Genomic DNA, 14,943 nt, shown 5'->3' with positions numbered 1-14,943 from the left:
ACTATATTTAAAGTACATTTGAGATTTATGTCTATTCTAACAATAAAAACAGAAAAGCTATTTTAGTGAAATTTTTTTGTACTTACAATTCTATAATGAAAGCCACTAAGATTCTCTATCAAAACTAAGTTACCTATTATAACTAGTCAACCTCATCTTGAAATAGTGCCTACACATTAGTCATTGGCTTTCTTCATTTTAAAATTTCTAAAATCAAGATAAAAGGATTTACATTACATCAAATTGTTTTCTGCTTTTTAAAATTTTGCTATAAATCACTACTCAATACTTCCAAACACATACCATGTTCATTAATCATACATCTACTGTATCAGAATCTCAACCCATCAATAGCTGCATCTTACCTGTGTCTTCTTCCCCCTCAAAGCCTTCCTTCAGTATTTTGCTTTATTTTTTTTTTAACTCCAATTGGTATCATCTGTGCCAATCAATTTTCTTTGTTCAGAGATCAGTTTTCAGCCAAGCATGCTGCCTTAGAAAGTATTTACTCCTTTCTTTGACCCACAAATCTGTTGACGTCTCCACATTTCAAATAGTTTTTAATAAACTCCACTTTGCAAGCTCACCAGTGAATATCAGAAACACATATATAAAACCAGTCAACTATTCAAATATTTTTAGCTCCAACTTTCCTACTCTTTTCAAGTCTCTTATTCTTTCTTCTTATTTCCATAAGGCAACATGAACAGAATTATTAGCTGTCTGGAGTTCCCATCGTGGTTCAGCGCTATCGAATCTGACTGGCATACATGAGGACTCAGGTTCAATCCCTGGCTTCACTCAGGGGGTTAAGGATCCAGCGTTGCCATGAGCTGTGGTGTAGGTCGCAGACATGGCTCAGACCTGGCATTGCTGTGGCTGTGGTGTAGGCCGGTGGCTACAGCTCTGATTCAACCCCTAGCCTGGGAACCTCCATTTGCCAGAGGTGTGGCCCTAAAAAGACAAAAAAAGAGAAGAGAGAGAGAGAGAGAATATTAGCTGTCTTTGAAATAAACCCCTCATTATCCACGAATTTCCTCAGCTGGATCCCAAGAAGGGAAGGAGGAAGATGTCACGTTTACTGAGCACCTGCAATGTGCCAGTCACCACGTGGAGACCATACACAGAGATTAACCCTTTTGTTCCTTTCAACAACCTTATGGGGTATGAGCATCTCCCTTTCACAAAAAAAAGGAGGGCTTAGAGGAAGTAAGTAACTAGCTCAGAGTCACAGGCTGGAAAGTTACAAAGCCCAAACTGAGAAAGGGTAGGAACATATTTCAAAGAAGTTAATGAAAAACATGTAAGAGTTCCATTTAGTGGCATCCATTTGAGAGGCATTTGCTGATGTCTCACAGGAAAGAAATTACAATGAAGACCATTAAAGGAAATGGAGAAGGTGTCACCAGAAATCAAGACCTACCACCTGCTCTTTGGTTGGTGACAAAGGAGGCAAGGTTAAAGGGGATTTATCCTCTAACTTGAGTGAGGAAGAAATAGGGCACAGAGAAGAGTGGAGACACAGCATTTGTGTTGTGTCACACTCAGAACAATGCTCACCCCACCCCAAGGCTGACATACAGAGGGGCACTAATGAGCTCTACAACAGTAACTCCCCAGAGGGTGCAAGAGAAGAATGGGAGGAGTTCTCGATGTGGCACAATGGAATCAGCAGTGTCTTAGGAGCATTTGGACGCAGGTTCCATCCCCAGCCTGGGAGAGTGGGTTAAGGATCCAATGTTGCTGCAGTATAACTTAGGTCACAACTGCAGCTCGGATCTGATCCCTGGCATGGAAACTCCATACACTTTAGGGCAGCCGAAAAGAGAGAGAGAAGAATTGGAAAAAATTACTCTTAGAATATTCCCTATCACAATGAACCCCTCAAAGCTTCCTATAAAATCTTAATAAAAGTGACTACTTAACGGATTACAGCAGATTCCATAAGCCAGAATGGGTATATTGCAAATGAAGTATACTCAGTACTTTATTTCATGTACACAAAACAATTCCCACTTACCTTAATATCATCTGATTGTGTCACAAAGACTCAGTTTCGAGTTCCTTTTTACCCTCACAGAAGGCATTTTATAAACACTCTCAAGAGGAGCGGAGAAAGTTAAACAACTACAATTACACTCAATTACAACCTCAAACACTTAGAAATACACAGTTTCTGAGAGAAAACAAAAAGGTCTGTGAAAAAGTTGGAAGGAAACTGTGCCAGGCTACTGGAATGTCTCAAAAGTCCAAATCACAAAAATGAACTAGGAGGAAAGTGAGCAGCACTCTCAATCTTAGAATCCTAGAATTTCTAAGCAGAAAAAATAGCCTTAGGATCTATGAAAAGGGACTTATTTTAAAGACAGGAAAATTGAGATTTGAAACCAAAACCCACAGAATTTCACTGAGGGGTCCACCATCCCACAACACCCCCCTGCCCCAACCACCACAATTAATGCCATTAATCATCAGACAGAGAAAAATTTTAAGGGAAAAAGAAGCTACATCCAATTCATCAAAAATCCCAAGTAAAATACAGAGGATATAAAAGCTGATAACCTATTTAGCTATAATTCGGCATACCTAGACAATTAGGCCTTTTGATTCAGAAGCCTGAGTAGTTAGCTAGCTAGCTGTAAGCCATCAGAAAAATGCCTGCAGAAGTAACAGACATAAATTGTCTGACTCCTTACCACTATTTTAAATTAAGACAGTAAAATATGAGGTGTACCTTTTGAGTTCAATGGAACTGAAAATTCAAACTGATCTAGGCAACTCCAATTTTATCCTCTTTTATTCATGCTAGTGTTTACTGTCCATTTCAATGGCATGCTTTTAAAGTTCCACAATGATGTTCACAAAATGTTCACAGTGATTTTTATCTCTGAAAACAAGTAGGACTAAGGGGACTTCATATTTTCTGGTTTTTTTTTTTTTTTTTGCATCTTTGTATATTTGGCTCTTGAAGTAATAAAAACATGGAAGTTAAAAAGAAAAGTAATCATCTGATGGGCTCATATTTCTGAACAGTACGCCACAGGTTTCATTATGGGATGGTAATTGTCTAGTACTCATCTAAATTTCATTCGGCTGGTGCTGTAACAGGAAGTAAGAGGCCTTGAAAGGGACCCTGTGGAATCCCCAGGGACCCTGGAGCTGAGTGCATGTCTACGCTCCTGTACATACCTCAAAGGAATCATGGTGTGGGGGAGAGCTATTTACAACTTACTTTGTGTATAATCAGCAGAAACAAAAAGATATGACAACAAGCATAAAAGGCCTCTGTCTCTCTCTCCTCTCAGGAGAATCAACAAGGGAGGGCCAGTGGGCATTCACTTCAGTGTCAAAAGGGCTTCCAGAAAACACATTTTCTGTGGGGCAGGGAGGAAATGTGGCAGGCTTCCTACACACACACACACACACACACACACACACACACACACACACACGTGCGCGCGCATGCGCACGCGTTCTTTGTTTACTGAGGTCACCAAGACTGTGAGGGATCAGACTTCTGAAAAGAAGACGGAAAAAGCTCCACATTGTAAATGGGAGCTATGGTTCAAAATAGCTGAGGCTGAAGTGGTGTGGAAGGCGGGTGTAAGTAGAGGGGCAAAGGAAGAAAGAGGCACAGAAATGATAACTTGAGAAAAGAGAGATGTGTTACCTAGAAAAGGGCTTATAGAGTCTGTGATGCTTCTTGCAAAGCCAGGGCCCATTTGAACTTTAATTTCAGTTTGAAACATCAAACACTCAGGTAGGCATTTGCCTGATAGGCACGATAAAAAGTCAGAACCTAAATAAACTAACTTCCATGCCGGCTCAAGTCTCTTTGGTGAAGCTGGCCACACGCCCAGAGCAGTTCTGAAGTGCATGTGTTTTGGTGGCTTCAGTCTAGCAGTGAAGGAATGAGGTAAAGGATCTGAACTCAAGGAGAAGCTGAAAAGAAGAGAGAGAGGCGTTCCCACCATGGCACAGTGGGTTAAGAATCAGACTGCAGCGGCTCAGGTTGCTGCAGAAACGAGGGTCCTATCCCAGGCCTGGCACAGCGGGTTAAAGGACCCGGTATTGCTGCTGGTGCCCCTCCCTGGCTCAGGAACTTCCATATGCTGTGGGTGTGGCCACCAAATTTTTTAAAAAAGAAGTGAGAGACAGGATTGGTCTTAAAAAAAAAAAAAAAATCAGAGAGAAGGTGAGAGACAACCCAAAACGAGCCCATCAGCAGATTCAGGGACATGACTGGGTACAAGCTCTGCTACATTCTAAGCCAAAGAAAAGCAGTAACAGAACTTCAGCCTCATTTCAGTGGTCAGACGATGCCAAAAAAGCAAGAGAAAAAATTACTCAAATAACACAAAGACTTCAGAAAGATCATCCAGTGAAATGAATCTTACAATAAGCCAGCCAGGGGCGCTTATGAGAAAGAGGAGATCAAGAAGTGAACTAATTACCATAAAGGTTGAGATGTAAGGGAAGAGCAGTGTTGCAAGTAAGTGAGTAGAAAAGCACTGAAAAAGCAGATGCGCCAAGTTGCTGGAGGTGCAGGTAATTTCTGTCTTCACTTTTCAGGGTACAACTTAAATGGAAGACAACAGTCCAGGCCTAAGCCTTCCTAACCATGAACCCAAGGCAAAGACTCAGAGGGATATGTATAGAGAGAACCGAAAGCTAACAATAAAAATACCACTTCGGGATCAGTAGGGAGCTGATGCATCAAAACAGTACTTATCAGCCGCAAACATAGAATAACCGGAAATATGCTCGTTCTTATAGAGGTCTTAGAGGAGCCAGGGTGTTGTTTTATTTATTTATTTTTATTTTTTAAATTTTTTTTGTCTTTTTAGGGCTGCACCCGAGGCACCTGGAGGTTCCCAGGCTAAGGGTCAAATCGGAGCTACAGCTGCCGGCCTACACCAGAGCCACTGTAATGCCGGATCTGAGCCAAGACTGCAACCTACATACACCACAGCTCATGGCAAAGCCAGATCCTTAACCTACTGAGTGATGCCAGGAATCGAACTCAACAGGTCATGGTTCCTACTCGGATTCATTTCCGCTGCACCACCACAGGAAGTCCTGTTGTTGTTTTGGGGGTTTTTTGGTTTTGGCCTCACAGAGGAATATGGAGTTCCTGGGCCAAGAATCAGATCCAAGCCACTGTTGCAACCTAAGCTGCAGCTGTGGCAATGCCAGATCCTTAACCCACTGTGCCGGGCAGGGGATGGAACCTGCATCCCTGCTCTGCCAAGATGATGCCAATCCCGTTGGGCCATAGTGGGACCGCCATGGTATTGGTTTTTGTTTTTCAAGACAGTAGGAAGGTGAGAAGGATGGGAGAGATGCAACAGAACTGAGTAGGACAGAGGGCAGTCCCCTCTGAGTCAACCCAGATCAACGCATCACAGGATCAGGGTGAGAGAAGAGAGAAGAAGAAAGGGTTAAGGATGTAATTCGGCTACTCAACAGGTTGACAGACACAGAAGAAGGCAGGAGGTGGGGATGAAGGTGGGGTGGAGTGGGGTGGGGAGGGCACGGTGTCATAAGCTGCCTAAGTGAGGTTCAGTCTCTTTCTGCCTCGGGAGCTGGTCCTCTTGGGTGAGCTAGGCCCCTGGGCTCTCTGACAGGAGCAGCCGCTGCAGGTACAATTACAGGCTATTTCCACAGCCACAAACAACAATAAAAATACCTTGTTCTTAAACTATGAAATGTTGGATAAAAGGTAAAAATCTCTCTTCCCTGGTGACACCCTGAGGAGCCTGATGGACCATGAATAATGCTAAAATTACACAAAATCTTTCTTCCAGAGCCTCCAAGAGCTTCACACATAATATTTATTAATTCCTCCATGAGACAAGTAAGGGCTGGGAAGGAAATTTCCACTGCGCTCTTTTTATTCCTAAACAAGAAAACTGAGGCTTATCACTATATTCTCCCCTCCACATTTGACAAGTTGAATGGAACTGAAATTAAGACAAAGTTATCTGAACTACCACGCTAGTGTTTTACTAGAAAAGCCTGCTACTATGTGACAGATTTAACCCATTCTCCATTTCTTGTACTACATGGGGTTTTGCACCAAAGAAAATGATGATGAAGTTTATTTGCACCTATGCCATGGGTGGACTTTACACTCAAGAGAGAAAAGTACAGAACTAGATTATTTTCGACTGGTTTACAATCGGTCTTGTCATTCGGTATTCTAGAAACTGAATACCCCAGGTTGTTGCTCATGGGCATATACATCGCCAAGTCTGATGACTGACATCCAGTGAAATTTTGAATTTATATATGTGTAAGTATGTGCCCAGGTAAACTTTCTTTCTGCCCTCAAGGCTCAACTCCAACTATCCTAAAGGCAGGTAAATATGCAATGAGTACTGGCTTTAGAGTTAAAGCTGGATTTTAATCCTGGCTTTAGTACCTTGTGAAGCTGGGTCAGTTAGTTACCAATTCAGAGCTTTGTTTTTTTCCTTCCCCTTTGTTTTGTTTTGCATTTTTAGGGCCACATCCATGACATATGGAGGTTCCCAGGCTAGCAGCTGAATGGGAACTACAGCTGCTGGCTTACGCCACCACCAGCGCAACATAGGATCTGAGCTGCGTCTGTCACCTACACCACAGCTCACGGCAATGCCAGATCCGTAACCCACTGAGCAGGGCCAAGGATTGAACCTGCGTCCTCATGGATGCAAGTCAGATATACTTCCGCTGAGCAACGAGGGGAACTCCCAGAGCTTTGTTTTTCACAGTCATATAACAGAAGTAATTATATTTACTGGGTAGGGTTCGCAAGGGTGCAGGAGATGACACAGAAAAAGCCCCTAAGCATGCTGTAAGTACACAGTATAGGTAAAGGTCCTTCCCCCTTCTGTACCCCATTCCCATCAGGGTTGAGAAATTTGAGATGGTAAAGGAAGGAATTTGGGGGATAGAAGCAAACCTTAAGTGTCAAAGGAATAACACAGACAATTAGGGAACTAAAAATTATACTTATTCAATTAGTCTCAATTAGGGGCCAGCTCCATCAACTTGTAGAAGGCTTCCTAGAAGGCTGTGTTGAGGAAGAGTAGCTCTGTCTAGGCTCTGGGAGACTGACCACTGAAGTCTTCACTGGGAGAAGACATGAGATGGGACACATTCCACTCTCTGACACTCCTGCCCCATCCAAGGCCTTCAAGATGAAAACAGGGCAATTTTCTGAGTTCTCTTTCATGCTACTAGCTTGATCTAGGAATCAAAAATAGAGTTTCCAAAATACACTATATATATAAAATACACTACTATATATAAAAAAAAAATAACAAGGACCTACTGTATTGCACAAGGAACTATATTCAGTACCTTGTAATAACCTGTAATGCAAAAGAATATGAAAAAGAGTGTGTGTATAGAACTTAATCACTTTGCTCTTCACCTGAAACACTGCAAATTAACTATACGTCAATTAAAAAATAAAAACAAAAAAATAAGGAATTTCCAGGGAACTCAGGTGAATAAAGTCCAAAGAAAACCCCCCCCCCTTTTCTTTGTGCTGCCTTGTGGCATATGGAATTCCCGGGCAGGGATCAGATCTAAGCCACAATTGCAACCTATGTCACAGCTGCAGCAACGCTGGATCCTTAGGCCACTGTGCCCAGCCAGGGTTTGAATGAGCATCGCAGCACTCCCAAGACACTGCTGATCCTCTTGTGCCACAGTGAAACTGCAACCCTACCCTTTTGAAAAAAGAAAACCTGAAACAAAACAGCAAACAGACAGCCAACCAACAATCTATGTCTATGTCAGTGGTTCAAGGTGTACTCTCAGCCAAGGAACATTATCATCTGCTGGGCGCTAGTTTGAAAGGCATTTGCAGCACCTCCTAAGACCAAGCGTGACAGACCCCCTGCAGGGTGGAGCCCAGTCGGGAGTTTTTATAAGCCCTCCAGGTGATGCAGATGAGCATTAAAGTTTGTGAACCACTGGCCTAAATTTGAAAAGCAGAAAAAGAACCAGTAAGGCAAAAACTCTCTATATAACTTAGTTTTAGAAGAGATAAGCCTTAAAAAACAAACAGATAAACAAACAGAAAACCCTAGGGAAGAAGGAAGAAGCATACACCAGGGCATAAGATCCAGGAACCCCCAAATTTCGTTCCATGAAAGAGAGACAGGAGGTCAGGAAAGACTTCCTGTGAGAGAAAGCACAGAGATCTGGCCACTTCAGGAGCAGTGGTTTGGGCAACTCCACGGATGCCGCAAACATCTTAAATAATCTGGGACAGACATCAGCTTTAGCTTTTAAACTAAAAAGCACTTTATTTATATTTTTTGCTTTTTAGGGCCCTACTTGCAGCATATGGAAGTTACCAGGCCAGAGCTACAGCTGAGGCCTACACCATAGCCACAGCAACTCAGGATCTGCGCCGCATCTTCGACGTACACCATAGCTCACGGCAACACCGGATCCTTAACCCACTGAGTGAGGCCAGGCACTGAACCCATGTCCTCATGGATACTAGTGGGATTTGTTTCCGCTGAACCACGATGGGAACTCCCAGTAAAAAGCACTTCAAAATGACCATGTCACCTTGGCCTCCGTTGGTGGGTTTGCTCCATTCTGCTTCTTTCCCTGGTTTGTTCACAGTGATCAAGAATGAGGATGTATCTAACACTCTCTAAGGAGAGGAAAGAGATGATTTTCAAGTAATCATCCCCCCAAATTTTTTTTGAGGGAGTGGCAGTTTTTTAGAAAGGCGTTCAATTCATAAAAAAAAGGTGTATTTCACTTGATCTTACTCTTTCAGAGGCAGAAAATGGGACAAATCAATAGGGTTTGTTGTTTCTCTCCCTAAACTGCACAACAGTGAAGGGAAAGGGTGATTGAAAAAGGTCTCTGTGAGAAAGCAGAAAAGGGAGTGTGAAGCATGAAACATGACAGAAGAATATATCTTAGGCTGGACAGAGAGAGAAAAATATCAGTCCCTCAAAACTGAACACCTCATGTCACCCACTAAACCACCTGCATAAAACCTCATGTGGGGGAAAAAGTTTTAAGTTGCTATACACGGTTGAAGAGAGAAAATCTAGTGCGCACTTAAACTAGGTTTAAGGCACAGTGATTGTAGGGAGATTCTGAATCCTCTGACTAGCCTCTTGCCCCATTTGATGTGGTTAAGACTTATTCCAAAGAGGCTGAAGTCAGGCCACAAATCTTACCAAAAGGCCTGAGACATTCCAGGTACTGTAAACAGGAGAGGAGGGCTTCACCACACCGCCCAAGCCCATAGTACCGCATATGCTCAAGATCAATGAAGCAACATGCTTCACTCTTGGCATGCAAAGCCTGAACACAGGTAATGTCAGGAGAAGAAAGGAAATGGAAAGGCAGATTCACTCCTGCTGTTCCCCACAGGACAAAATTTCCCAACTCAAACCTAAGTCATACTGGGCACTGCACAACTCCCCCTCCAGACTAAAAAGAGAAAATGTACAAAAGCATAAAGGTCATCTCTACGGAAGACTCACCCTCCCCCTACCCACCCCACCCCCTGACCACCCCTCAATCAACTGGGGTGAGGTCCAGGGAAGACGAAAGCTGCATGGGGTAACGCTGTGCCTGTACCGGACACGTAAAAAGTAAAACGAAGCCTCTTCCACCATTGGCATCTCTTTGTTACTGAGGGTCCCAGGAAGTGGTGAGAAGATAAAGTAAAGGGGGTTTCCTTGTATTTTCCTTGGGAATTTTAAAAAATAAGGAAGTTTTTTATTTTTTATTTTATTATTTTTTTAATGACAATGGTCATAAATAGCATTTATTTTAGCTTTAAATATTTCACATGTAATTATTTAATATTTGATTCTCCCAAAGTTTTTTTTTCATTTTTTTATTACTCAAATGAATTTATCACATCTGTAGTTGTATAATGATCATAACAATCTGATTTCACAGGATTTCCATCCCACAGCCCAAGCACAACCCCCCAGCCCCCAAACTGTCTCCTCCAGAGACCATAAGTTTTTCAATGTCTGTGAGTCAGCATCTCTTCTGCAAAGAAGTTCAGTCTGTCCTTTTTTCAGATTCCACATGTCAGTGAAAGCATTTGATGTTGGTGTCTCATTGCATGGCTGACCTCACTTAGCATGATAGTTTCTAGGTCCATCCATGTTGCTAAAAATGCTGGTATTTTGTTCTTTTTGATGGCTGGGTAATACTCCATTGTGTATATGGACCACTTTTTCTTGATCCACTCCTCTGCCGATGGACATTTAGGTTGTTTCCATGTCTTGGCTATTGTAAATAGTGCTGCAATGAACGTCAGAGTACATGTGTCTTTGCGAGTCGTGGTTTTCTCTGGATAGATGCCCAGGAGCGGGATTGCTGGATCAAATGGTAGTTCTATGTTTAGTTTTCTGAGGAATCTCCATACTGCTTTCCACAGTGGTTGCACCAATTTACAATCCCATCAACAGTGTACTAGGATTCCTTTATCTCCACACCCTCTCCAGCACTTATTGTTTGTAGACTTTCGGATGATGGCCATTCTGGCTGGTGTAAGGTGGTACCTCAGAGTGGTTTTGATTTTCATTTCTCTAATAATAAGTGACGCTGAACATCTTTTCATGTGTTTCTCGGCCATCTGTATGTCTTCTTTAGAGAATTGTCTGTTTAGATCTTCTGCTCATTTTTTGATGGGGTTGTTTGTTTTTTTGGTATGGAGCTGCAGAAGGTGTTTATAAATTTTGGAGATTAATCCCTTGTCAGTCGATTCATTTGCAAAGATTTTCTCCCATTCTGTGGGTCTTCTTTTTGTGTTGTTTAGGGTTTCCTTTGCTGTGCAGAAACTTTGAAGTTTGAGTAGGTCCCATTTGTTTATTTTTCTTTTTATTGTCAATACTCTAAGAGGTGGATCTGAGAAGATGTTGCTGTCGTTTATGTCAGAGAGTATTTGGCCTATGTTTTCCTCTAGGAGTTTGATAGTGTCTCGTCTTATATCTAGGTCTTTAATCCATTTGGAGTTTATTTTTGTGTATGATGTTAGGGAGTATTCTAATTTCATTCTTTTCCATGTGGCTGTCCAGTTTTCCCAGCACCACTTATTGAACAAGCTGTCCTTTATCCATTACAAGGATGTCCGCTCTCGCCACTACTCTTCAACATAGTTCTGGAAGTCCTAGCCACAGCAATCAGAGAAGTAAAAGAAATAAAAGGAATCCAAATTGGAAAGGAAGAAGTAAAACTATCGCTATTTGCAGATGACATGATACTATACCTAGAGAATACTAAAGACTCTACCAGAAAACTGTTAGAGCTTATCCACGAATTTGGCAAAGTTTCAGGATACAAAATCAATACACAGAAATTGATAGTGTTTCTATATACTAACAATGAAAAAGCAGAAAAAGAAATTAGGGAAGCAATCCCGTTTACCATCACATCCAAAAGAATAAAATACCTAGGAGTAAATCTACCTAAAGAAACAAAAGACCTGTACTCTGAAAACTACAAGCCACTGATGAAAGAAATCAAAGATGACACAAATAGATGGAAAGACATACCATGCTCATGGATTGGAAGAGTTAATATTATCAAAATGACTATACTACCAAAGGCAATCTACAGATTCAATGCAATCCCTATCAAATTACCAAGGATATTTTTCACAGAACTTGAACAAAATATTTTAAAGTTTGTTTGGAAGTAGAAAAGACCCAGAATAGCCTAAGACATCCTGAAAAAAGAAAAATGGAGCTGGAGGAATCAGGCTCCAGGACTTCAGACTATACTACAAAGCAACAGTCGTCAAAACAGCATGGTACTGGCACAAAGGCAGACATATAGATCAGTGGAACAGGATAGAAAGCCCAGAATTAAACCCATGCACTTATAGCCAACTAATCTATGACAAAGGAAGTAAGACTATACAATGGAGAAAGGACAGCTTGTTCAATGAGGAAGTTTTTTAAACTGAACATACTTTACTCTTGAAATCTAGTGGCTTCAGAATCCAAAAGAAGAGGATGTTTTATAAATGATGAAAAACATGGCTATTTTGTTGTTGTTGGTCTTTTTAGGGGCGCACCCACAGCATATGGAGCTTCCCAGGCTAGGAGTCAAATCAGAGCTACAGCTGCTGGCCTACACCACAGCAACACCAGATCCTTAACCCACTGAGCAAGACCAGGGATTGAGTCTGCGTCCTCATGGATGCCAGTCAGATTTGTTTCCACTGAGCCATGACGGGAACTCCTCATTTTGTATGTTTTTGGGGTAAGTACCCTCAGATGAAGATAGAGCTATTTATGTCAAAGACATACCTAATGATAAGAGATGCTATAAAGTACCATTTTCTCTCTACATGCCTTTCGTTTAGTGACATGATGGTTTCATCTGCCACCTGCATGAGAACAGTGCTCATGCTCCCCAATACCTATGCCTTTTCTCTCCTTTGAATTTTAGTCCCATACTTTCAAGCTCCCACTATCAACATCCTAGGGTCCAGTTAACACCTCAGACCAAACAAGCAAAGAATATTGGATGGTTCACTGCTATCCTTTCTTTACTACAGCTCTAACCTGACTTGGCCTTTCTTTTTTTTTTTTTTTTTTTTTTTGGAATGTTATAGCCATAATTCCATTAACAAAGACTCAGAACCACAGATCATGATTAAAAGCCTTCTCCTTATGACCCAAACCCAGAAAATTCTGAAAGTCTGTCCATTTTGCCCTTCTAATCCCCTTGGCTGTCCTCCCACACACCTTCCAGATCATTTCTCTCCTTTAGGTCATTTCTAACAACAGCATGCTCAGACCTTTGCCATAACCCTTTGGTGACGGATAATCCCAGATTTATCATTTCACAGTCATCAACCAGGGCCATATACTACCTCTTCAACTGTCAAATGTCCTCTCCTAGATGATGTTGAGAGTTCTCCGCAAATCACCAATTAAGAAGTTCCTTCCAGGCCCAGCTTTGCCCTGCTCCTCCAGCTTCATCTCTCCTCCTCCTCCACGACAAAGCTTAATAAATAGACAGTCTAATTAATTAGACTACTTCATGTCTCCTGCTTACTGCTTTGGGCTTATCCTAATTTGACACAGTTCTCCTACGGTTCTTTTTGGAATACCCTCCCCCTGCCTGATACATTTGAACATCTCTGTATTTCTAAATTCCACTTCTTCCACAAAATTTCCCTATACCCCCAGGCCGAAGGGATGATCCTCTCTCCAGTTTTCTACCACACTTAGGGCCCTTAGCACTACACAACTGTGGATTTTAACCACACTTCAGGTTTTTCCCCTTTAAGGGCACGAACTAACTTACTGCTCTTTGCTCTCCCCCATAGCACCTACTACACAGCTTCACACGCAGCAGGTACTCCACAAAGGCATGCACAATAATAAATAAATAAATCCCTTAAAATTCATAGTGGCACCAGTGACCCAACGTTAGAAATTGAGTGATTTTTAACTATATCATTCATTCTCCCTGATCCTCGACAAATACCCTGAAGGCAGCTAGGGGGTTAATAATTCTTATTTTATAAAAATTCAAGATGCAAGGAGGTTACTATTTATGCACAGAACAGTCTTCTGAGTATAATTTAGCTTGAAAAGGTTCGGTAACTAATTCAATGTCACTCTGTTGATCTGTGATGTATTTCTGCTGAAATGTTAACTTCTCATGCTAACTTTCCTTCTGGCTTACTTCAGGATACCTCTAGAACCTTATTCCATCAAAACTATCTTCTACAGATGAGAATTTGCACAATATAAGTTTCAGAGGTCTTTCTCTGCCCAAGTGGTTAATACATGCTAAAATCTAAAGTATAAAATGATAAACTATACAGCACTTTTTTGTTGTTGTTGTCATTTAATGGTTGCACCTGCAACATATGGAAGTTCCTCAGCCAGACTGAAACTTAGCAACAGGGAGTCCCCGCTGTGGCTCAGCTGGTTAAGAACCCGAGTAGTATCCAGGAGGACACAGGTTCGATCCCTGACCTCACTCAGTGGGGTAAAGATCTGGTGTTGCTGTGAGATGCGGCTCAGATCTGGTGATATTGTGGCTGTGGGGTAGACCAACTTCCATACCCCATTGATGCGGCCCCTAAAATACAACAAAACAAAGAAAGAGGAAGGGGGGAAGGGAGAGAGGGTGAGAGGGAGGGAGGGAGGAAGGAAGGAAGAATGGGGGTAGGGAGGAGGGAGGGAGAGAAGGAAGGAAGGAACGAACGAACGAACGAACGAACGAACCAAGCAGCAGCTTTGACCTATGCTATAGCCATGGCAATGCCGGGTCCTTTAACCCAATGTGCCAGGCCAGGGATCTAACCCACACCTCAGAGTTCCTGTCGTGGCTCAGTGGTTAACGAATCTGACTAGGAACTACGAGGTTGCGGGTTCGATCCCTGGCCTTGCTCAGTGGGTTAAGGATCCAGCGCTGCCATGAGCTGTGGTGTAGGTCACAGATGAGGCTCAGATCTAGTGTTGCTGTGGCTAGGCGGCTACAGCTCCAATTGGACCCCTAGCCTGGGAACCTCCTCCATACGCTGTGGGCGAGGCCCTAGAAAAGACAAAAAAGAAAAAAAAACAACAAACCCACACTTCCACAGCAACCCGAGCCACTACAGTCTTAACCCACTATACCACAGCAGCAACTCCTATACAGCCTCTTAGTTTAAAATTCACTAGGTTTTGGAGTGGGGGAAGGTATGAAAACCTTTTATAAGCAGCGCTTTAAAAAAGTACTGATTGACAAAAACCTGGAAAGAAAGTAATCAACCCATTATATTGACCTGAAATGAGAAGATATTTCTAAGGTACTATGAAAGCAGCATACAAACAACTAGGCGTAAATTTCCAGTCCTACTCAGTTTCTCCTTTGTTTTGAGTCAGGAGTAGGCAACTACAGCCTCTGAGCCAAATGCTACCCTGCTGCCTACTTTTGGAAATAAAGTTT

General features: G+C 42.2%; 1 protein-coding gene across 25 annotated transcripts in view; it reads right to left on the bottom strand.

Moving 5' to 3' along the window:
* The window catches only part of BNC2 (basonuclin 2), a 455,833-nt gene that overhangs the window by 267,392 nt on the left and 173,498 nt on the right, over positions 1 to 14,943 (bottom strand). The window contains exon 3 of one of the 25 annotated variants that reach the window (XM_021063392.1): positions 12,869 to 13,001. The exons of 23 other annotated variants lie outside the window; for them this stretch is intronic. The gene's annotated coding sequence lies outside the window, so the exon portion shown is untranslated. Of the gene's footprint in view, positions 1 to 12,868; positions 13,931 to 14,943 lie in introns of those variants that run through there. One more of the 25 variants, XM_021063393.1, reaches the window with a different exon arrangement.

This window comes from Sus scrofa, chromosome 1, assembly GCF_000003025.6.
Source record: "Sus scrofa isolate TJ Tabasco breed Duroc chromosome 1, Sscrofa11.1, whole genome shotgun sequence".
Taxonomy (NCBI): Eukaryota; Metazoa; Chordata; class Mammalia; order Artiodactyla; family Suidae; genus Sus; species Sus scrofa.
Note: the sequence above shows the minus strand (reverse complement) of the source record. Positions and strands in the feature narration are given on the sequence as shown.